The following is a 24,305-nucleotide window of genomic DNA, read 5'->3' on the forward strand; positions in this document are numbered from 1 at the left end:
TTAGCAGCCCAGCATGAAAAGTTGCTTTGCTGCTTTCCATCAATAAGAGAGAGCAGAACTGCACCATACTAACGTCTGTCTGAAAAGGTGTTCTCAATAGTGATTAATAAAAGCAAATTCTTTCAGACTCAATAGAAGAATACGTACCTCTTCGAAAAAAATGTTTTATACACAATTAATGTAATGCCTTATGTTAGTGCCCTTGTAATAGTAGAACATGGGAATTGTTAATTGATGGTACCTAAATGAATTTAATCCATAAATACATTATACATCAGAACTTAATAAATTCTATTGCTAACAGCAAAGCACACAAATTCTTCTCTTCATTCTTCAGTGTCAATTTTTTTAAAAAGATCGCATATCCACATTTCACAATAAATCCAAAGTACACCCTGCGAGTATGCTATAAAGATGTTACAAACTACTACTACTTTTTAGTCTTATCTCTTTATATAATAGATCTTCCTACGCCTATATTTGTCCGGGTGGAGCTTCTTTTAACTGGAATGTTGATGCCTGCTCAGTATAATATACAAGGAAATGGTGGGGTTGCACTCTACAAAAACATATATAGAAGGACACAATCACTCTCTTATGTTAAATTAAAAACAACGCAACCCCGTGTCAAAGGTGTTTTGAAGACTTGTAGTCAATCACATATATATTCTCGCATTGTAACTTCAAATCTCACCTGGGGCCAGATGTACGCAGAGAAAGGCTTGCAATTACCAAATGGCAAATGTTTGTGTTTCGCTATTTGGTAATCGCAAACAATCATGTGTTTCACACATTGTGCAAGTCCCAGTGGTTTGCAGATAGACATACCTCATGAATATTAATGGGGTTAGCAAACCACTATGGGGGTCATTTCCACCTCGGCGGTCTTTTCACAAGACCGCCGAGGGACCGCCGTGCTGAAGACCGCCAGTGCTGGCGGTTTTCCGCTCGGCGAATTATGACTGCTGGCAGCCCTCCGTCCTTTTCTGGACGGAGAGACGCCAGCAGCCATACTGGTGGTCGGTGGGGAAGTGGAGGTTGCTCCACCTCCACCGCCCCGTCAACAGAACACCACCCACCAAATCACATTACGTGATTCGACGTGGCGGTGTTCTGTTGAAGGGGTGCTGTCGGCGGAGCAGCCCCCATGGATCCCGTCCCCTCTGGAGGATCAAGGGACCAGGTAAGTTGATCGTCCGTTAGGTGAGGGAGGTGGGGGGGTGTTGTGTGTTGTGTGTGCATGGGGGTTTGCGTGTGAGTATGTAGAGGGGGTGTGTGAGTGCGTGTATGCATGCGGGGGTGTAGTGTGTTTGGAAATGTGTGAGTGTCTGCCTGTATGTATGTCTGTATGGATGTGTGCGTGTATGTCTGAATGTGGGTGTGCATGTATGACTGTGTGTGTGTCTGTTGGCATGTTTGTTCGTGTGTGTGCGGGTATGTCTGTTGGTGGTGTCTGCATGCATGTCGGGTGTGTGTCTGTGTAGTGATGTCGGGGTGGGGAGGGTGGTCCTGCCACCTTTGGGGGGTGACAGTGGGGTGGGGGTTGTCGGAGAAGGACTCGGGGTGGGGGTGGGGGGTGGGGTAGACCCCTATCAGTGCCAGGGAAGGGATAGTGCTTACAGCCATGGATTTCATGGAGGTGCCCAACCCCCTGAAATCCATGGAGGTCAGCCGGGTCATGATACTGCCGGCGGTCTTGTGACGGTCGCCGGGCTGGAGACCCAAGTCTCCCACCCAGCAGTCGTCTCCGCCCTGGCGGTCGGTTCGGAGAAGTGGTGGATGACCATGGCAGTAACCACCACGGTCATGATTCCAATTCTTTTACCACCAGCCTGTTGGCGTTAAGACCGCCACTTCTCCGCCAGCCGCCAGGGTTGTAATGAGGGCCTATGTCTGTGACTGCTTTTAAATAAAGCATTTTTTTTTCTAAATGCAGCCTGTTTTCCTTAAAGGAAATTGGAATGCGTTTCAAAAAGAAAAATGAAAATATTTCTTTTCATTTTTTAAGAGTAGGCAGTGGTCCGTGGGACCACTGCCTGCTCTTGAAAAATATTTTTACAAACATTCAAAAAGGGAAGGGTCCCTTGGGTGTCCCTTCCCATTTGTGAATGGGTTGCCACCAACTTGAAGTTGGTGGTAAAATGTGAATGTTTTGCAACTGCATTTCAGACACAAAACATTCACACACACCACTGAGATTCTGTGTTAGGAAGGGATGCCCTAAACATGCCCCTTCCTAATACCAAATTGTAAAGCCAATTTGTGATTCAGTAATAGGTTACCGAATTGCAAAGAGGGCTTTGTTAATGGCAAAAAGCTTTCAGGCCATTTGTGAGTAGGAAAATCCTTTGTACATATGGCCCAAAGTCTCATGACCACATCTTAATTTGCTAGGTATTATTGCTATCCCAATGCAAACATCTCCTATCTGTTTGTATAATATATATATTTTAGTGGAAGTAGCCCATGGTGCCAAGCACATCCTCTAATGTCCTTGGTCCGGTGGATGCAGTCTCCTAACCTAAACGGGGCACACATTCACTTTTCATATATGGACCCAAGTTGGTTCAGGTGGTTGTGAGCCTGTTATGTCCCTGAGGCCCTGGTCATAAAAGCCAACAGACTAGCCCTTGGAGTAACTCTGGGAGTCCTGGGATCAAGGCAACATCACAAATCAAAATAAAATGATGGACGGAGTGTTGAAACTTTTCAAACACTCACCCACAGTCACAGATCTGGGTTTAATCAATCGTTATTTTGCTCGCCACGTCACCCCAGTTTATACCCAGCCATACGCAAATCAGTCTTGACTCTGTTCCCCATGGGAACAGTCCAGCCCGAACTGCTAGGCCAGGTCCTCTCTGGACAGGAAACAAGCATCCTGGGACCGGTTTCAGGGTATCACCCTTCATCAGCCAGGCTAGCTTGAAGCCAGTGGCGCAGCGAGCAAGGGACCCACATCTGGGCATACCCCTGCCACTTAGGGCGCACAAAGCAACATCACAAATCAAAATAAAAGGATGGACGGAGTGTTGAAACTTTTCAAACTCTCACCCCCAGTCACAGATCTGGGTTTAATCCATCATTATTTTGCTCGCCACATCACCACAGTTTAGACCCAGCCATACGCAAATCAGTCTTGACTCTGTTCCCCATGGGCACAGTCCAGCCCAAACTACTATGCCAGGTCCTCTCTGGACAGGAAACAAGCATCCTGGGACCGGTTTTAGAGTATCACCCTTCATCAGCCAGGCTAGCTTGAATCCAGTGGTGCAGCGAGCAAGGGACCCACGTCTGGGCATACCCCGGCCACTTAGGGCACACAAAGCAACATCACAAATCAAAATAAAATGATGAACGGGATGTTGAAACTTTTCAAACACTCACCCCCAGTCACAGATCTGGGTTTAATCCATCATTATTTTGCTCGCCACATCACCCCAGTTTAGACCCAGCCATACGCAAATCAGTCTTGGCTCTGTTCCCCATGGGAACAGTCCAGCCTGAACTGCTATGCCAGGTCCTCTCTGGACAGGAAACAAGCATCCTGGGACCGGTTTCAGGGTATCACCCTTCATCAGCCATGCTAGCTTGAATCCAGTTGCGCAACGAGCAAGGGACCCACGTCTGGGTATGCCCCTGACACTTAGGGTGCACAAAGCAACATCACAAATCAAAATAAAATGATGGACGGAGCGTTTAAACTTTTCAAACACTCGCTCCCAATCACAGATCTGGGTTTAATCCATCAATATTTTGCTTGCCACGTCACCCCAGGTTAGACCCAGCCATACGCAAATCAGTCTTGGCACTGTCCAGCCCGAACTGCTAGGCCAGGTCCTCTCTGGACAGGAAACAAGCATCCTGGGACCGGTTTCAGGGTATCACCCTTCATCAGCCAGGCTAGCTTGAATCCAGTGGTGCAGCAAGCAAGGGACCCACATCTGGGCATACCCCTGCCACTTAGGGCGAACATAGCAACATCACAAATCAAAATAAAATGTTGGACGGAGTGTTGAAACTTTTCAAACACTCGCCCCCAGTCACAGATCTGGGTTCAATCCATCGTTATTTTGCTTGCCAAGTCACCCCAGTTTAGACCCAGCCATACGCAAATCAGTCTTGACACTGTTCCCCATGGGAACAGTCCAGCCCAAACTGCTAGGGCAGGTCCTCTCTGGACAGGAAACAAGCATCCTGTATCCGGTTTCAGGGTATCACCCTTCATCAGCCAGGCTAGCTTGAATCCAGTGGTGCAGGGAGCAAGGAACCCACGTCTGGGCATGCCCCTGCCACTTAGGGCGCACAAAGCAACATCACAAATCAAAATAAAATGATGGACGTAGTGTTGAAACTTTTCAAACACTCAGCCCCAGTCACAGATCTGGGTTTAATCCATCATTATTTTGCTCGCCACGTCACCCCAGTTTAAACCCAGCCATACGCAAATCAGTCTTTACTCTGTTCCCCATGGGAACAGTCCAGCCCGAACTGCTAGGCCAGGTCCTCTCTGGACAGGGAACAAGCATCCTGGGACTGGTTTCAGGGTATCACCCTTCATCAGTCAGGCTAGCTTGAATCCAGTGGCGCAGCGAGGAAGGGACCCACGTCTGGGCATACCCCTGCCACTTAGGACGCACAAAGCAACATCACAAATCAAAATAAAATGATGGCTGGAGCGTTGAAACTTTTCAAACACTCACCCCCAGTCACAGATCTGGGTTTAATCTATCGTTATTTTGCTTGCCACGTCACCCCAGTTTAGACCCACCCGAACTGCTAGGCCAGGTCCTCTCTGGACAGGAAACAAGCATCCTGGGACCGGTTTCAGCCTATCACCCTTCATCAGCCAGGCTAGCTTGAATCCAGTGGTGCAGCGAGCAAGGGACCCACATCTGGGCATACTCCTGCCACTTAGGGCGCACAAAGCAACATCACAAATCAAAATAAAATGATGGATGGAGTGTTGAAACTTTTCAAACACTCGCCCCCAGTCACAGAACCGGGTTTAATCCATCGTTATTTTGCTTGCCATGTCACACCAGTTTAGACCCAGCCATACGCAAATCAGTCTTGACACTGTTCCCCATGGGAACAGTCCAGCCCGAACTGCTAGGCCAGGTCCTCTCTGGACAGGAAACAAGCATCCTGGGACTGGTTTCAGGGTATCACCCTTCATCAGCCAGGCTAGCTTAAATCCAGTGGTGAAGGGAGCAAGGGACCCACGTCTGGGCATACCCCTGCCACTTAGGGCGCACAAAGCAACATCACAAATCAAAATAAAATGATGGACGGGGTGTTGAAACTTTTCAAACACTCACCACAGTCACAGATCTGGTTTAATCCATTGTTATTTTGCTTGCCACATCACCCCAGTTTAGACCCAGCCATATGCAAATCAGTCTTGACAGTCCTGGGATCACATACAGATCCAATCCCTCTGAATCAGGCGGGGGGCATCGGGGCAGCAAGGCAGCAATCCAGCAAGGTAGCAGACCAGCATGGCAGTAGTCCAGCAAGGCACCAGTCCAGCAGAACGCAGTAGGCCTTCTTCCTGGCAGTCTCCATAGATCCCAAAGGATATTCAAAAGTTGGTGTCTGAAGTCCAATATTTATAACTGGGTCTTCGTTTCAAGTGAGAGATGCTTGTAGAGGTTTTCCTTTGAAGTGCACTCATTTCTTGCCTGTCATGGCTCCGGCTTACTACAGGGGGTATGTAGCCCTTTGGAGGAAGGACAACCTTTTGAACTGTAAGTAGGGCTGTGCCCAGCTCCACCTACCCATTCTACCCATCCAGGCACAGCTAAGCTCTCTGTTGTGTATTGCTGGCTAGGAGGAATACACAAAGCCCAACTGTCAGCAACTCCCAGTCATGTGGCCCATATACTCATATTTACTGTTCACGATCTTATGAGAGCCCTGCAAGATCACAAAAATTAGTTAAAAACAATATACATTTATAATCTTCACATAACTTAGCACTTGACTTTTCCTCTCTAAATTTAGGGGGCTCATGGCCATCTGCTGCCCCCTAAAACAGCTTTTCTACTTCATTTCAACAATACCTTCAGTTTTCACAGTAAACAGTAATGGTGAACATATAGGGCCTGATTACAACTTTGGAGGAGGTGTTAATCTGTCCCAAATGTGACAGATATACCACCAGCCGTATTACGAGTTCCATAGGATATAATGGACTCGTAATACGGCTGGTGGTATATTCGTCACTTTACCGTCACTTTTGGGACGGATTAACACCTCCTCCAAAGTTGTAATCAGGCCCTTAATTTCTACCATTACAACAGCCTGCCAAGAGACACCTGAGACTTGTGAAAGTATCTTGCTCCTGCGAGAACGTGAAGGCTGACCAAAAAAATGGGCCTATCGATCAATTACATGCTACAACTTTTAAATTTGCTCTCTTGCAGGACTCCTGTGGAACTCTCGCGAGCCCCAACATCAAATATGTGATTATATTTGACCCTTGATTTCTCAAAAACTACTGAAAGGATTTACACCAAATCACAAAAAGCATCTGCGGACCAAAATGTAGCTTTCTGCCAAAATTGGTGTAATTTCATTCAGCAGTTTTTGCTGTAGCCTTGTCTAAAGAAGTCTGTAGAAAAAAAGCATGGAGATTTTTATGTTTTTGGACCCACTTTTTTCTTGGCTCGTGCTTGACTGATCACCCCAAAATAGTCCAGAAAGGAGCTGAGGTGAATGACCTATTTTTTGGGAAAGTTTTGTGAAGATTCATCAAACGTGGCCACAGTTGTGAGCAAACAAAACAATGCACTGTCAATGGAAAAGCCGACCTATTCTATTGAATTCATTGGAATTTGTAGAGCACATGGCTACCCATCCGAGCTTCCCAGAGCTATGATAGCTTACAGACAACCTTCCCCTCTGGAAGTTTAGTTAAATAGGACAGTATTTAGTAGTTTATGGAACTGAAGTTCTGACTGTGTTTTCCTCATTTGTAAACGGAGGGAATTCCAAATTTTTAGGTCCAAAAATGCAAAAGTGCATCCTCCACTCCTGGAGCTCTTTATTTTTTGTACTATAAAAAGTTACTGGTAAGTAAATTGTAGCATTCTTATAGGATAATGGATGGTAAGTAGTCTATGCATCAGCTTTGTGTTCCTTCTTTTACATCCTGCGGTGCGTGGTACACAAAGTGTTACACTGATTTCTCTTGACTACTGGAAGCCAGTGCTTCCTAACTATAACTACTGTACATATACTAGTTATATATATATATATATATATATATATATATATATATATATATAACTGTGTGTATGTGCGTATATGTAAATATATGTATATACGTGTATGTATATATATATATGCATATATTTACACACACATCTATATATATAAGGAATTATTTTAGTCTTAATTGTTAAAGGAGAAAGATGCCTCTAAATCATGTGGTTCTTGCAAGACTTTACATGCATTTTATGTGATAATGAGCATTTGTGTTTGCAGCATTTGCACTTATGCTTGTCTGACGAAGGTGGTTTCTCACTGAAAAGCTTTATACTTGCAGGAGCTATTTTTTCCTGGAGTGTCATCATTTCATCCTTGCAGGGGAATGCTCCTAAACGCTCCCAGTTGCTCAAACTCCAACACTCGGCCACATGCACAGATGGAGGCTGGCGGTTAGGCCCTGTGTGTAAACCTCCTAAGGGACACCCAAACCCCACTGCAAACGACCTTCAGCCACGTGATGCAGGTGGTTCAATGCAGGGCCAACCCTAAATCCAATTTGAGCACCCAATGCCCCACTTGACTCAACTTCTAGTGGAACTTAAGTGGAACCTACAATACGAGCTTCACCTCCATGGAACCATAGTACCACATAAGCTTCCTCTGTGAAAATTGCATGGTACTGTGGTACCATTGGGGTGAAGCTTGAGTGGATGTTCCCATAGTAGGATCGCAGTACCTCAAAGGAGGACCACACTGGCTCAGAACCTCTGACCCATTAACAAAAAAATATCATCTAGAGGAGACTCTTTGTGTCACCCAATAAAGTGCCTAGGTTTCAGGGTCTCCCTACACTGCCCCCGTACACTCTATGTTTTAAAACCTTTTCAAATCATGCAAACTAAGGGCTTCATTACAATTGAGACGGTAAAAACCGCCTACCTCTGCGACGACGGCCGCAAAAAGACCGTTACCATGGCTACCAGCCGTCAGCCGGATTATGACCACAGCCGGATTTCTGCCAGAAAGATGGCGGAAATCCAGCAGTGGCCATGCTGGAAGATGGTGGTAAGGAGGCGCTGCTGCCAGCAGCAGCGCCATACTAGTAGACCCACGCAGACCATATCATGACCCATGAGGCAGCCTGGCAGTGTTCTGTTAGGGGACGCTGCTGCTGGCAGCAGTGCCCTGTCCCGTCTCCTGCCAGAGGACCCCCTGACATCAGGTAAGTCGGCTGCTCCAACAGGGGAGGGTGTGCGGGGTGGGGGGTGTGTGTCTGGGTGTGTGTGTATGTCTGTGCATGCGTGTATGTGTGTGTGTGATGCGTGTTGACTGTGTGTGCATGTATGGATGTGTGAGTGCGTATATGTTGTATTATGTGAATGCATGTTTGTTTGAATGTATGTCAGTGTGTGTGGATGTGTGTGTGAATGGATGTATGAATGTGTGGATGAATGTGGGTATGAGTGTGTGTATGCATTAGTGCATGAAGGTATACATAGTGGGTGGGTCTGGTGAGGAAGGTGTCATGGGGGGAATCTGGGGAGTGGGACGGGGAAGACCTCTATCAGTGACATGGAAGGAATTCCCAGTCACTGATAGTGCCTACCTCCATGGTTTTCGTTCACGGTAAGGTTGCCACGAAAACCATGGCGGTAAGCGGGGTCATAATCCTGCAGGCAGGCAATTGACTGAAGTCTCCAGCCCAGCGGTCATTACCGCTGTGGCAGACAGTGTGGTACATTGGTGGTTTGGCTTCAGCCAAACCGCCAATGTCTTAATATGGGGAAAAGTACCGCCAGCCAGTTGGCAGTACTTTTCTCCATTTTACCACCATCCGCCGGGGTCATAATGACCCCCTAAGTCTCTAGGTCCTCTAGTGACAGCCGCAGCATTTCTTCTCAGTTGCATCCAGTCAATCATATCCCTCTGTACTGTGAGATCACCACTGGTTTTGGGTAACTGAATTGGACGATGGAAGAAAAATCTAACTCAGCCAATCAGACAGCCTAATTTTCTTAAATTTCAGTTCCACAAGAGCAAATGTCCAGAAATATCTAACTTTTTCATGCATTCAACTCCACCCTAAACCTCTCTTTGTTTGCAAATATTTCAAAAATAGCTGAGCAGATTTACACCAAATCACAAAAACATGTTTTCTGAATAAAGTTCAGACTTTTTGCCAAATGTAGTATAATTGCATTCAGACACTTTTTTTGTGTCAGAGAACAAAGGGGCATATTTATACTCCGTTTGCGCCGAATTTGCGTCGTTTTTTTCGACGCAAATTCGGCGCAAAACCAACGCCATATTTATACTTTGGCGTTAGACGCGTCTAGCGCCAAAGTATGAGGAATGAGCGTCATTTTTTTGCGTGAACGCCTTCCTTGCGTTAATGAGATGCAAGGTAGGCGTTCCCGTCTAAAAAAATGACTGCGACGCAAATGCGTCGTATTTATACTCCCGGGCAAAAATCACGCCCGGGAGTGGGCGGGGCAAAAAACCCCGCATTTGCGCCTCTTTTTAACGCCTGGGTCAGGGCAGGCGTTAAGGGACCTGTGGGCTCAAAATGAGCCCACAGCTGCCCTCCCATGCCCCCAGGGACCCCCCCTGCCACCCTTGACCACCCCAGGAGGACACCCAAGGATGGAGGGACCCATCCCAGGGACATTCAGGTAAGTATATATATTTTTTTTTTTTTAAACGAATTTGGCATAGGGGGGCCTGATTTGTGCCCCCCTACATGCCACAATGCCCAATGACCATGCCCAGGGGACATAAGTCCCCTGGGCATGGCCATTGGGCAAGGGGGCATGACTCCTGTCTTTACTAAGACAGGAGTCATGTAAATGGCGTCTGGGCGTCGTTAAAAATGGCGCAAATCAGGTGGAGGCGATTTTTTTGCCTCAACCTGACTTGCCCCATTTTAAGACGCCCTAACGCCATTTTCCCCAACGCCGGCGCTGCCTGGTGTACGTGGTTTTTTTCCACGCACACCAGGCAGCGCCGGTCTGCTAGCGCCGGCTAACGCCATTCAATAAATACGGCGCCCGCATGGCGCTTCAGAATGGCGTTAGCCGGCGCTAATTTTTTTGACGCAAAACTGCGATAGCGCAGTTTTGCGTCAAAAAGTATAAATATGTCCCAAAGTTTCCTAAGAGAATTGTGAAAGGATATCAATGTTTTGTGATCGTGCTTCTTTCTTTTTTTTAACTATTGGCGAACCATCTCAAGTACATCACAAGTTACATAAACTTTAATCAGAGGCATGTATACTTTCATTCCCAGAATTCTATCAATACTAGGATAAAAGTTTCCTTTTACGTAATTAAAACATATCCCCCATTCAAGGGGATCCAGCAGAGATATGGATTTCAGAATGTCCTCCTTTCATATAGAGAAAAAATACTTTACTAAAAACACATTCAAAAAATGATATCTTAGTTAATACTAGTTCAATGTGTTGTATGATTGGGTTATTTCTTGTATCTGCCCTATCGTTACAAATGAGATCACATTGGTAACTCATTTCTGTGAGTAACCTAATCAAGCACAGAGTTTTAATCATGTTATTTCAAATGTTCCACTGATGTTATCAATGATGTTATAGAACATGTCATGAGTGATGTAATATGTGAGGTAATAAGCTGTGTATGGTGATGGCATGAGTAATAGTTACTTCAGTTAAATATAACTGGTGAACTTCAGTGTTTTTTAGTTTAAAATCTAAGTTTTAAGTGACATTTTCACCTAACTATACCTTCACTTTAACCTTTATTTTTCAGTTAAATTCTCAGGTGTTTTTTTAATATAGAGTAAGATAATATAACCATATCTAACTAGTATGTAATTTTGACCTTTGTTTTTCCCTGAATTTCCCAGGTTTTTTTTTACTTAAAGTACCAAAATAAAGAGGTCTTATTTAAATAAGGCAGGGCTAATGGCTTTAGCAGGGGGTCAGCACACCACTCTATATAAAGTAGCCCTACTGACTTTGTAAAAAAAATAAATCCACAAAATAATTTATATAAAATATTCCAAAGTATACCTTATAAATGCATGTATGGCAAAGCATACTAATTATTGTGAGAAAAATATTTGAAATAAAGCATTTTTGTTCCACACAATCATAAATTAGCATTTGAGTATTTCTTTAACACTGTTCAGGCCATAAAATGCAGTTGTAGAACCAATCACCACTGGAGAGCATAAGACTCTAGCTCAGAGTGGTTAAAAATGGGGGTATGTTTCCTGGGATCATAAATTCATTGACCCAGGAGATATAGAGTGTTTAAAAAAAAAAACATAACTCCATCAATCAGCTGATTTGTAAAGCACCATGAGGGTATCCAGGCACTGGGAATGTCTAGTTGATTAGCCAAATAGCCATGTCTTCAGAAACGTTTAGAACTCTAGAAGAGATGGGGAAGTCTAGAGGTGAAAGGCCTTTATTGCTACATTGGAGAAACAGCGACCTCTGTATCTGCTAAGTCGGATGTAGAGTGTAGAGGGTAAGAGAAAGTGAAGATGGAAGTTCAGGCGGTGGTTCAAGTAGGTGGGTCCACAGTTGTGTAGGCCCTTGTATGCATGGGTCAGGAACTTGAAATGGCATCTTTTCTGTACAATGTCTCTCCTTCTCCACCATCTCCTCCCCATGGTCCGCATGCCTGATGCCTTCTGTCTGCCTGGCCCTCCTTCTTGCTGCTTTCTCTGGCCTCTCAGCCCAGTGGTCTGCATGGCTCTGCCTGCCTGTCCTGCCATCTAACTGCTTTCTCCTCAGTCTCATTTCTGTGATCTGTGTGCCTGTTGCCTGCCTGTCTCTCCTTCTCACTGCTTTCTCCTCCCTCTCAGCCCAGTGGTCTCCATGCCTGCCTGTCCTTTCTTCTCACTGCATTCTCTGGCCTCTTTGCCCGTGGTCTGCATGCCTGCTGGCTGCCTGTTCCTCCTTTGCACCATAGTGTCCTCACTCACATCCCCATGGTCTGCATGCCTGCTGCCTTCGTGTTCCTCCTTCTCACCGTTTTCTCCTTCATCTCAGCCCTGTGGTCTGCGTGTCTGCTCTCTGCCTATCCCTCCTTCTCACTGCTTTTTCCTCCCTCTCAGCCCTGTGGTCTGTGTGCCTGCTTCCTGTCTGCCTGTCCCTCTTCTCACTGCTTTCGCCTTCCTCCAAGTCTTCTGATCTGCATCCCTGCTGCCTGCTTGCCCCTCCTTCTCACCACTTTCTCCACCCTGTCAGCCCCGTGGTTTGCATGCCTATGCCTAACTGTCTTTCCTTCCCTCCTTCTCACCACTTTCTCCTACCTCTCCGCCCCACAGTGTGCATGTCAGCTGCCTGCCTGTCCCTCCTTTTCACTGCTTTCTCCTTATTCTCAGCCGTGTGGTCTGCATGCTTGCCACCTGCCTGTCCCTCCTTCTCACCACATTCTCTTCCCTCTCAGCCCCATGGTCTGCGTTCGTGCAGGTTTCGCCTTCTCACCGCTTTCTCCGCCCTCTCAGATCCGTGGCCACCATGCCTGATGCCTGCTGTCACTCCTTCTCACCTCTTTTCCTTCCTCTCAACCCAGTTTTCTGCATGCCTGATGGCTGCTTTCCTTCCTGCTCACCGCTTTCTCATTTCCCTCAGCCCAGTGTTCTTCATGCCTGCAACCTTCTCCTTCCTCCTTCTCACTGCTTTCTCCTCCCTCTCAGCCCCGTTGTCTGCCTGCCTGCTGCCTGCCTGTACCTCCTTCTCACTCCTTTGTCCTCCCTCTCACCCCAGTGGTCTGCATGCCTTCTTCCTGCTTGTCCCTCTTTCTCAAAATTTTCTCCGTACTCTCAGCCCTGTGGTCTGAGTTCCTGCCTGTCCCCCCTTCACACTGCTTTCTCCTTCCTCTCAACCCCCTGGCCTGCCTGCCTGCTGTCTGCCCTCCCCTCCATCTCACTGTTTTATCCTTCCTCTCAGCCCTCTGGTCTGCATGCCTGAGGATTTCCTGTCCCTCCTTCTCACCCCTTTCTCTGGGCTTTCAGCCCTGTGGTCTGTGTGTCTGCTCTCTGCCTATCCCTCCTTCTCACTGCTTTTTCCTCCCTCTCAGCCCTGTGATCTGGGGCCTGCTTCCTGTCTGTCTGGCCCTCTTCTCACTGCTTTCTCCTTCATCTAAGTCTTCTGATCTGCTTCCCTGCTGCCTGCTTGCCCCTCCTTCTCACCACTTTCTCCACCCTGTCAGCCCCGTGGTTTGCATGCCTATGCCTGACTGTCTTTCCTTTCCTCCTTCTCACCACTTTCTCCTACCTCTCCGCCCCATAGTGTGCATGCCAGCTGCCTCCCTGTCCCTCCTTTTCACTGCTTTCTCCTTATTCTCAGCTGTGTGGTCTGCATGCTTGCCACCTACCTGTTCCTCCTTCTCACCGCTTTCTCCGGGCTTTCAGCCCTGTTGTATGTGTGCCTGTTGCCCGTCTGTTCCTTATTCTCACTGTTTTTCTTTACTCTTAGCTCCATAATCTGTGAGCCTGCTGTCTGCCTGGCCCTCCTTCTCACCACTTTCACCTCCATCTCAGCCCTGTGGTCTGTCTGCCTGTTTCCTGTCCGTCCCTCCTTCTCACTGCTTTCTCCTTCTTCTCGACCCTGTGATCTATGTGCCTGAGGCCTGCCTGTCCCTCATTCTCACTGCTTTCTACTTCCTCTTAGCACCATTGTGTGCATGCCTCCTGCCTGCCTCTCCTTCCTCCTCACCATTACCTCTGGGCTCTCAGCCCTGTGGTCTAGACATCTGCTGCCTGCTTTCTCCTCCTTCTCATTGCTTTCTCTATCCTCTCAGATCTGTGTTCTGCATGCCTGCCTGTCCTTCATTTTCAACGCTTTCTCCTCACTATCCACCCTTTGGACTGCGTGCCTACCTGTCCTCCTTTTCACTGATTTCTCCTTCCTCTCAGCCTTGTTATCTGTGTGCCTGGTGCCTGCCTGTCTTTTCTTCTCACCACCTTCTCCTCACTTCCAGACCCATGATCTGTGTGCCTGCTGCTTGCCCGTCACTCCATCTCACTGCTTTCTCCTCCCTCTGAGCCCTGTAGTCTGCATGCCTGCTGCCTGCCTGTCCGTCCTTCTCACTGCTATCTCCTCCCACTCAGACCTGTTGTCTGCATGCCTCCTTCCTGCCTATGTCTCCACTCACTGCTTTCTCAATCCTATCAACCCTTTGGTCTGCATGACTGCTGCCAGCCTGTCTCTCCTTTGCACCATTTTCTCCTCATTCTCAGCCCCATGATCTGTGTGCATGCTGTCTGCATGTCCCTCCTTCTCACAGCTTTCTCCTTCCTCATCCCTGTGGTCTGCGTGCCTACTGCCTGCCTGTCCTTCCTTCTCGCTACTTTCTGTGAGCTCTCAGCCCCATAGTCAGCATGCTTGCTTGGCCCTCCTTCTCACCTCTTTCTCGTCCCTCTCAGCTGTATGGTCTAAATGCTTGCTCCCTGTCTGTCCCTCTTTCTCACAGCTTTCCCCAGGCTCTCAAATCCATTTGTGTGCATAACTGCTGCCTGCCTCTCCCTACTTCTTACTGACTTCTCATTCCTCTCAGCTTAGTGGTCTGCATGCTGCAGCCTACCTGTCACTCCTTCTCACCTCTTTCTCCTTTCTCTCATCCTAGTTTTCTGCATGCCCGATGGATGCCTGTCTTTCCTTCTCACTGCTTTCTCATTCCTTTCAGAGACATGGGCTGCATGCCTGCAGCCTTCCTCTTCCTCCTTCTCACCACTTTCTTCTTCCTCTCAGCCCTGGGGTCTGCCTGCCTGCTTCCTGCCAGTCCATCCTTCTAACCCCTTTCTCCTCGTCTCAGCCCAGTAGTCTGCATGCCTGCTGCCTGCCTGTCCGTCCTTCTCACTGCTATCTCCTCCCACTCAGACCTGTTGTCTGCATGCCTCCTTCCTGCCCATGTCTCCACTCACTGCTTTCTCAATCCTATCAACCCTTTGGTCTGCATGACTGCTGCCAGCCTGTCTCTCCTTTGCACCACTTTCTCCTCATTCTCAGCCCCATGATCTGTGTGCCTGCTGTCTGCATGTCCATCCTTCTAACCCCTTTCTCCTCGTCTCAGCCCAGTAGTCTGCATGCCTTCTTTCTGCCTGTCCATCCTTCTCTCCATTTTCTACATCCTCTCAGCCCCATGGTCTCCGTCCCCACTGCTTTCTCCTTACTCTCAGTCCTGTGGTCTGCATGCCTTATGCCTGCCTGGTCCTCCTTCTTACTACATTTTCCAGGCTCTCAGCCTCATTGTGTGCATGCCTGCTGCCTGTCCCTTTACCTCACCACATTCTCCTCCCTCTCACTTCAGTGTCTGCATGCCTGTTGCCTGCCTGCCCCTCCTTCTCACTGCTATCTCCTTCCTCCTAGCCCTGTGCTATACATTCCTGATTTCTGCTTGTCCCTGCTTCTCAACACTTTCTTCTACTTCTCAGGCCCATGTTTGCAAGCCTGCCTGTCCCTCCTTCTCACCGCTTTCTCTTTCGTCTCAGCCCCATAGTGTGCTTGCCTCCTGCCTGCCTGCCCCTCCTTCTCACCACTTTCTCTGGGATCTCAGCCCTGTGGTCTGCATGCCTGCTGCCTGCCTGTTCCTCCTTCTCATTGCTTTCTCCATCCTCTCAGCTTGCCTGTTCCTCCTTCTCATCGCTTTCTCCATTTTCTCAGCCCTGTGTTCTGCGTACCGGCTTGTCCCTTCTTTTCAATGATTTCTCCTCACTCTCAGCCCTGTGGTCTTTGTGCCTGCTGGTCCCTCCTTCTGACCAATGTCTCCTTCCTCTCAGCCCCTTTGTCTGCGTGACTGTTGCCTGGCTGGCCCTCCTTCTCATTGCTTTCTTTGGGCTCTCAGCCCAGTGGTCTGCATGCCTGCCTGTCTCTCCTTCCAACCACTTTCTCCTCACTCTCAGCCCCATAATGTGTGTGCCTACTGTCTGCCTATCCCTCCTTTTCAGCACTTTCTCCTCCCTTTCAGCCCCGTGATCTGCATGCCTGCGGCCTGTCTGTCCCTCCTTCGCACCATATGCTTTGCTCCTCACTCACAGCCCCATGGTCTGTGTGTCTTCTGACTTCCTGTCCCTCCTTCTCACTGCTTTCTCCTTCCTCTCAGCCCCATGGTCTGTGTGTTCTGCTGTCTGTCTGTCCCTCCTTCTCACTGGTTATGTCTCTTTCTCAGCCCGGTGGTCTGCGTGACTGTTGCCTGCTTGTCTCTCTTCTCACTGCTTTCTGCTTCCTCTGTTTAGCAACACAAAAGGATAATGGACAGAGTGCTGAAACATTTCCAAATCTCACCCCAGTCACAGATCTGGGTTTAATCCAGTGTTCTTTTGCTCACCATGCCACCCCAGTTTGGACCCAGCCATATGCAAATCAGTGTTGACCCTGTTCCCCATGGGAACAGTCCAGGCCGATCTGCCAGGCCTGATCCTCCCTAGACTGGAAACAAGCATCCTGGGACCAGTTTCAAGGTATCACCCTTCATCAGCCAGGCTAGCTTGAAAACAGTGGCAAAGTGAGCAAGGGACCCATGCCTGGGCTTTCCCTTTCCACTTAATGCAACTTTAGCAACACAAAATCTCCTTCTTCTCAGCCTCCTGGTCTGCATCCCTGCCTGTTTTCTCATCGCCTTTTCCACCCTCTCATCCCCGTGGACTGTGTGCCTGCTGCCTGTCCCTCATTCTCACTGCTTTCTCCTGCCTCTCCGCCCCGTAGTCTGCATGCCAGCTGCCTGCCTGTCCCACCCTCTCATCACTTTCTCTTTTCTCTCATTTGCTTGGTCTGCATGCTTGCTGCCGGCCTGTCCCTCCTTCTCACTGCTTTCTCCTCCACTCAGACCCACGGTCTGCATGCCTACTTCCTCCCTTTCTCTCCACTCATTGCTTTCTTCAGCCTCTCAGCCCCTTGGTCTACACACCTGATGCCTGCCTGTCCCTCCATCACACCAATTTCTCCTCATGCTCAGACCTATGGTCTGTGGGCCTGCTGCCTGCCTGTCCATCTTTATCACAGCTTTCTCCTTCCTCAGCCTCATTGTCTGTATGCCTGAAGACTGCCTGTCCCTCTTTGTCACCCCTTACTGCGGTATCTCAACCCCATGGTCTGCATGCCGGCCCTTCTTCTCACCACTTTCTGTGAGCTCTCAGCCCCATGGCCAGCATACCTGCTGCTTCCTTGTCTCTCCTTCTCACAATTTTCTCCAGACTCTGAACTCTGTAGTGTGCATAACTGTTGCCTGTCTCTCCCTACTTCTCAAAGATTTCCCCTTCCCCTGAGCCACATGGTCTGAATGCTTGCTGCCTGGCTGTCTCTCCTTCTCACTGCTTTCTCCTCTCTCCTATCCCCTGTGGTCTGCATGCCACCTGCCTGCCCATCCCTCCTTCTCACCACTTTCTCCTTCGTCTCATCCTATTTTTCTGCATGCCTGATGGCTACCTGTCCTTCCTTTTCACTGCTTTCTCCTTCCTCTCAGCCCTGTGGTTTGCCTGCCTGCTGCTTGCCAGTCCATCCTTCTGACCCCTTTCTCCTCCCTCTCAGTCCAGTGGTCTTTATGCCATCTTTCTGCCTGTTCCTTCTTCCTTACTGCTTTCTCCAGGCTCTCAGCCCCATTGTGTGTGTGAATACTGCCTGCTTGTCGATTATCACTGTTTCTCCCTCCTCTAAGGTCTGTGTTCTGTGATCCTGCTTCTTGCCTGTCCCTCCTTCTCCCTGGATCCTCCTTCCTCTCAGCCCCATTGTGTGTGTGCACACTGCCTGCTTGTCGATTCTCACCGTTTCTCCTTCCTCTAAGGTTTGTGGTCAGCAATCCTGCTGCCTGCCTGTCCCTCCTTCTCACCGGATTCTCCAGGATCTCAGCCCTGTGGTCTGCATGCCTGCTGCCTGCCTGTTCCTCCTTCTCATCACTTTCTCGTTCCCCAGAGCCCTGTTTTCTGCATGCCTGTTCCTTTTTTTCAATGCTTTCTTCTCACTCTCAACCCATGGTCTGTGTGCCTGCCTGTCCCTCCTTCTCCCCAATGTATCTTTCTAACCAGCCCTGTGCCCTGCATACATGCTGCATGCCTCTCTCTCCTTCTCACTGCTTTCCCTGAGCTCTCAACCTTGTGATCTGCGTCCCTGCCCCTCCCTCCTTCTCACTGCTTTTTCCAGGTTCTCGGCCCTGTGGTCTGCATGCTTTCTGCCTGCCTGTCTTACTTCTCATTGCTTTCTCCTCATTCTCAGCAGCTCAATCTCTGCATGCCTGCTGCCTGTCTGTCTCTTCTTCTCACTGCTTTCTCCTCCCTCTCAGCCCCTGGTCTATGTCCCTGACTGTCCCTCTTTATCACCGCTTTCTCCTTCCTCTCACCCCAATGGTTGGCATGCTTGCTGCCTGCCTGTCCCTCCTTCTTGCCATTTTCTCCTCCCTTCTGCCCTATGGTCTGCATGCTTGCTGCCTGCTTGCTGCTGGCCTGTTTCCGCCCTCCCTACCCCGTGGTCTGTGTGCTGGCTGCTTTTCTTTCCCTGCTACTCATCACGTTCTCGTTCTTCTCAGCCCAGTGGTCTGTGCGCCTGCTGCCCACTTGTACCTCCTTCTCACAACTTTATCCAGGCTCTAAGCCCCATGGTCTGCATGCCTGCTCCCTGCCAGTCCCTCCTTCTCACCCCTTTCTCCTCCCTTTCAGCCCTTTGGCTTTCACGCCTGTTGCCTGCCAGTCACTCCTTCTCCATACTTTCTCCCTCCTCTCTGACCTGGTGTGTGAGCCTACTGTTTGTCTCTCCCTCCTTCTCATTGCTTTCTCCATATTTTCAGCTCTGTGGTCTGTGTGCATGCTGCCCACCTGTCCCTCCTTCTCACCACTTTCTCCAGGCTCTCATCCCAGTGATCTGCAAACCTGCTGCCTGCTGGTCCCTCCTTCTCACTGCTTTTTCCTCTCTGTCAGTCCCGTTGTGTGCATGCTTGCTGCCTGCCAGTCTCTCCTTCGCACCACTTTGTCCTTGCTCTCAGCCCTGTGGTCTGCATACCTCCTGCCTGCCTGTCCCTCCTTCTCAACATTTTCTACATCATCTCAGCCCTGTTTTCTGCATGCCTGTCCCTTCTTTTCAATGCTTTCTTCTCACTCTCAACCCATGGTCCGCGTTACTGCCTGTCCCTCCTTCTTACCAATTTCTCCTTCCAACCAGCCTGTGCACTGCATGCATGCTGCATGCCTCTCTCTCCTTCTCACTGCATTCTCTGAGCTCTCACCCTTGTGATCTGCATACCTGCCTGTCCTTCCTTCTCACTGTTTTCTCCAGGCTCTTAGCCCTGTTGTCTGCATGCTTGCTGCCTGCCTGTCTTCCTTCTCACTGCTTTCTCCTTATTCTCAGCAGCTCAATCTCTCCATGCCTGCTGCCTATCTGTCTCTCCTTCTCACTGCTTTCTCCTCCCGCTCAGCCCCTGGCCTGCATCCCTGACTGTCCCTCTTTCTCACCACTTTCTCCTTCCTCTCAGCCCTATGGTCTGTGTGCTTGCTGCCAGCCTGTCTCTCCTTCTAATCCCTTTCTCCTCCCTTCTGCCCTGTGGTCTGCATGCTTGCTGCCTGCATGCTTGTGCTGGCCTGGTTCCACCCTCTCTACCCTGTGGTCTGTGTGCCGGCTGCTTTTCTTTTCCTCCTTCTCATTACTTTCTCTGTCTTCTCAGCCCAGTGTTCTGCGTGCCTGCTGCCCACGTGTACCTCCTTCTCACAACTTTCTCCGGCTCTTAGCCCCATGGTCTGCATGCCTGCTACCTGCCTGTCCCTCCTTATCACCCCTCCTCTTCCCTTTCAGCCCTGTGGCTTTCATGCCTGTTGCCTGCCAGTCACTCCTTCTCAACACTTTCTCCCTCCACTCTGCCCTGGTATGCATGCCTGCTGTTTGTCTCTCCCTCCTTTTCATTGCTTTCTCCATATTACATTGATATTATCAATGATGTTATCAAAGATCTCATAAGTGCAGTAGTTTGTGGGGTAATTAGCAGTGCATGGTGGTTGTGTGAGTTATAGTTACCTTAGGATACAAGGTAGAGTTACTTGAGGCAACTCTAACTGGTGAATTTCGATGGTTTTGTGTGTTTAAAATGTGAGCCTAACTATAACGTCCCTTTAAGTTTTGTTTTTTAAGTAAATGTATGTTTTTGTAAAATTCTATTTCCTAACCATAATGTTCCTGTAACCTTTGTTTTTTTCAGTGAATTTCTATGTTTTTTTTTTACGTATAGTCATTTTCATAACTAATCCAACCACCGCAGCGCCTTGCGTGGCAGCTGTTGGCCACAGGGCCTAGACTGTGGCCAGGCCCAGAGGCGAATCTCCTATAAGCACCCAACCTTGCACCGTGCATGGCCTTAGCCCGTGCACTGCAGGGGTTGCCCACAAGGGCTGGCCTGCAGCCATTTCCTGTGGCCAAAACCCCTACCCACCAAACCCCATGCTGTGCATGACACTTTGGCAGTGTGCAGCAGAAGTTGTCTGCTGCCTCATTGGGTGTCAGAATAGGTTTAAGAGAGTGTAGTTGGGGGTGAGAGCAGCTGTGAGAGTGTCTGGGTATGAGAGTACATACACCAGTATATTACTGGGTGCGTCAGTGTGTGTGCAGGTCTGTGAGTGGGTGCATGAGGACATCAGTGGGTCTGTGAATGGGTCTGTGAGAGTCTGAGTCGGTCTGATGGTAGGTGCATAACTGTCTGGGTAGGTCTATGAGTGGGTGCATGAGGGTCTGACTGGGTCTGTGAGTGGGTGCACAAGGGACTGAGTGAGTCTGTGGATGGGTGTATGAGTGTCTGAGTGAGTCTGGAAGTGGCTGTGTAAGTGTCTGAGTGGGTGTGTGAGTGAGAGAGAGAGATTGAAAGGGGGAGAGAGAGAGAGAGAGAGAGAGAAAGAAATAGAGACTTTTTTCAAGCATGCACTTAAAAAAAACAAATTGCAGCAAATTTGTGAATTCACAAATATCGCAATTTTGCAGCAAAAAAAATGGTAAAAAATGTTTTTTTGCTCTGGGGTGTTCCTCTGGGACACCACCACCAGAGCTAAGGACTCAGTGTGTCTGTACCCTGGCCCTTTTCCTTTTTTTGAGCTTTTTTCTGGGACTTGGCTGAAGCTGAGTCCCAGGATAACTGCCAATGCTTCCTGGTTGAAGTGTTGGCAGCCAATCAGAGCTGTGCATTTCCATGCTCGAGGTCGTCTTTTTTTGTGAATAATTTGCGGCCAGAGATATACAAATTTGTATTTCCCTAAATTTCTCAAAAACTACTCAATGGATTTCAAACAAATAAGTAAAAGGTCAGTCTGCGTCCCGAAAGCTAACTTTTTGCCATATTTGATGTAATTCTGTCCAGTGGTTCGGGCTGTATAAGTCCTGTAAAAGTCCTATAGGAATTAACATGGGAAACACAACTTTTTTGACACCCTCCCTTTTTTTCGGCCCCCCTCTTCACGGATCACCCCAAAACTTTCTGCAACTACAAGAATCACTGGAGCACTTTTTAGGAACATTTAATGAAGATTCGTCAAACAGTGCCAAAGATAAAGGCAAGTCAAAAACCACTTTTTCTATGGAAACATGGTCCTTACTATACCTACCCAGTGACGACAGCCAGTAGGATATATATATATCGACTCTTTCAGGCTTGTTGTGCTGCATAACGTATGCAAAACACAAAAAAGGCAACAAGGAACTCTGGGTTGTGCCTGAATTTAGGTGGAGTACAGCTCCTGTATAGAGTACCCTACAACACCAGTGGTACTCTTTGGACCCATTTGACGAATCTCCACAAAACATCGCAAGAACTAGCTACTTTTTGACTAGTTTGTGATAGAAATTTCCAGGCGATCCCTCAATTAGAGGCCAAGAAAAAAGGGGTATCCCAAAATGGAAAACCCTCATGCATTTTCTATAGGCTACTTTAAAAAGTTGAATTACACCTTATTTGGCAGGAAGCTAGATCTAGGTCCGAAGACTGCGCTTTGTGTGATATCCATTCAGACCCGACTCATGGGAACAACAATTTAAAATTAGAGCACCCTGATTTGCCCAGGAAGCTATGTTCCCTTGGGGCATCTCACAGGAGTGAGTTCTCTGAATTCCTACCAGGAACATCAGAACAATTTGGCTAGCAGCCATTATAGGACTGAGGGGCTTTATCCCCTGTCCTGAAGTTAAACTGTCAGGGTAGCCATATCCCACCACCTTAGGCCCTATACAGGAGCCAGAACCCCCTCCGGGTGTAGCAATACAAAAATAAATTGGCAAGTGTTGCTGTGATTCAGCAGGGCTCACACAGGACTGCGTAAAAAAATGGTGATCCAAGTGCTCCATTGTTTAATTAAGGAGAAGGAGTGTGTGACTCCCCCTGCTCAAGTCATTATAGGCCCTGGGGAGCCCATCCTCCAGGGCCGTATTCCATAAGGGGATGGGAAGTGGGTAAGCTTCCTCCCTCCCTGAGCCATTATAAGTCCTGTGGATCCCACCACAGGGGCCTAAATGTCCCAAAAAAGGGAGGGGACTGCATGGCCCTCCTCCCCATGCCTCCAAGGGACCTGGGGAACATCACACTCAGGGCTTCGCCTGCTAATTACCACAGATATTACATCACTCATGACCTCTTCCATGACATCATTGATAATATTACTGTAGCATTTGTAGTAAAACTACTGATGAGCATGGCGAGGGCATGAGTTTTAGTTATCTTAGGGCACAAGTTATAGTTACTTGAAATAACTCTAAATATAACATCTGAATTTCTATGGTTTATTCATGTGTCGCATAGGCTCTCATTGTGCTAATGAGACAATGAGCAGAATAGCCCGCAGTGTGGAAGACTAAGTCTGACCCACTGCGGGTGACCTCTGTCGCTCCAATCCGGGTTTTGTTCTTGCTAACTAGCAGTGCCTCATCTCTACCCAAGGATAGTGATGACTGGGCATCCGAGCTCATGACATACTTGGCTTCTCAGGGAAGTCGTGGTAACTCAGGTCTCATCCGGTTCTCTCATTTACAATTCAGTCTCATATAGAAATGACAAACAGAGGCAGTATATGTTTCAATGATGAATTTAATAAAACAACTGCATCTTAGATAGCAAAGCGTGAGCTGCAATAACCAGGACGATACAACATGGAACAATTAAAACTGTGACGAGAAGAGTGAAGCATAGAAACAACGCTATCATATTGTCACTATACTCAATGGACTAATCCCTACCTAGGTTATGATCAAGCACAGCATGTTAAGCTCTAAATCTGCCCTTTAGGTTCCCCTGGGAAGACATCAACCCCCATACCTGAGCAAAGGACTGCAGTCTGCATTAGCTTCTGTAGCAAAGCATTCAGCGATCAGTATACAGTCGTGGGTCCCTGGCTGGTCCCTCTAACGTGTAAGGGACATGTAAAGTGTTTTTATAATAACACAGCTCATGTTCTGAGAAAATGTCCCTACGTAAGGATGTGTGTTTTCTACGAATGTTAGAGACTAAACTTCTACCACGTTCACCGGCAATGTACCAAGCTGTAGCCTTGGAAGAAGCACAAAGTGATCAAGAATGTCTTGTTTGAGAACAGAGTGCTGGCCTAGGCAAAAACAGTTAGATAAACAAAAAATAAAACAAGACTGTAAAAATGTTTATTGTAATGATAATAAGACAAAGCTGAATCAAATATATCTAGGTTAAAGTGCACAGCGGCCTAGTGTGTTAAAATAATGTGCATGGAGCTATAACTAAAATGGCTACACAACAGCCTCCCCTTGTCGGTTGAAAGTGGTTCAAAGCCAAAGATATATAAAATCACTGCTAAAATGCTCAACCTAAGATATATATATATATAGAAGCAATGTCAATGATGACAAGTCGAAGGGACGCATGAGCATCTAACGTGACAATGTAAAATATGAGCATGTGGTATTATACCGAATTTCAAATTGCAAAGTCAATTTTGAAAAGTTCCAATTGAGTCCGGGACCATGGAGAACAGGAGATCTTCCACTTCGGTCGATGTTAAAGTTGGAAAGTCATTGCCAAGGAGGATCAAGAAGCAGTTGTGTTCAGTAGTCTCAGCTTCAGCCAATGCGTCATTCCATGGTGTGCCCAATGATGAGTTGTGAGCTACATTCTCCAAGAATG

This window comes from Pleurodeles waltl, chromosome 4_1 (genome assembly GCF_031143425.1).
Source record: "Pleurodeles waltl isolate 20211129_DDA chromosome 4_1, aPleWal1.hap1.20221129, whole genome shotgun sequence".
In the NCBI taxonomy this organism is placed as follows: domain Eukaryota; kingdom Metazoa; phylum Chordata; class Amphibia; order Caudata; family Salamandridae; genus Pleurodeles; species Pleurodeles waltl.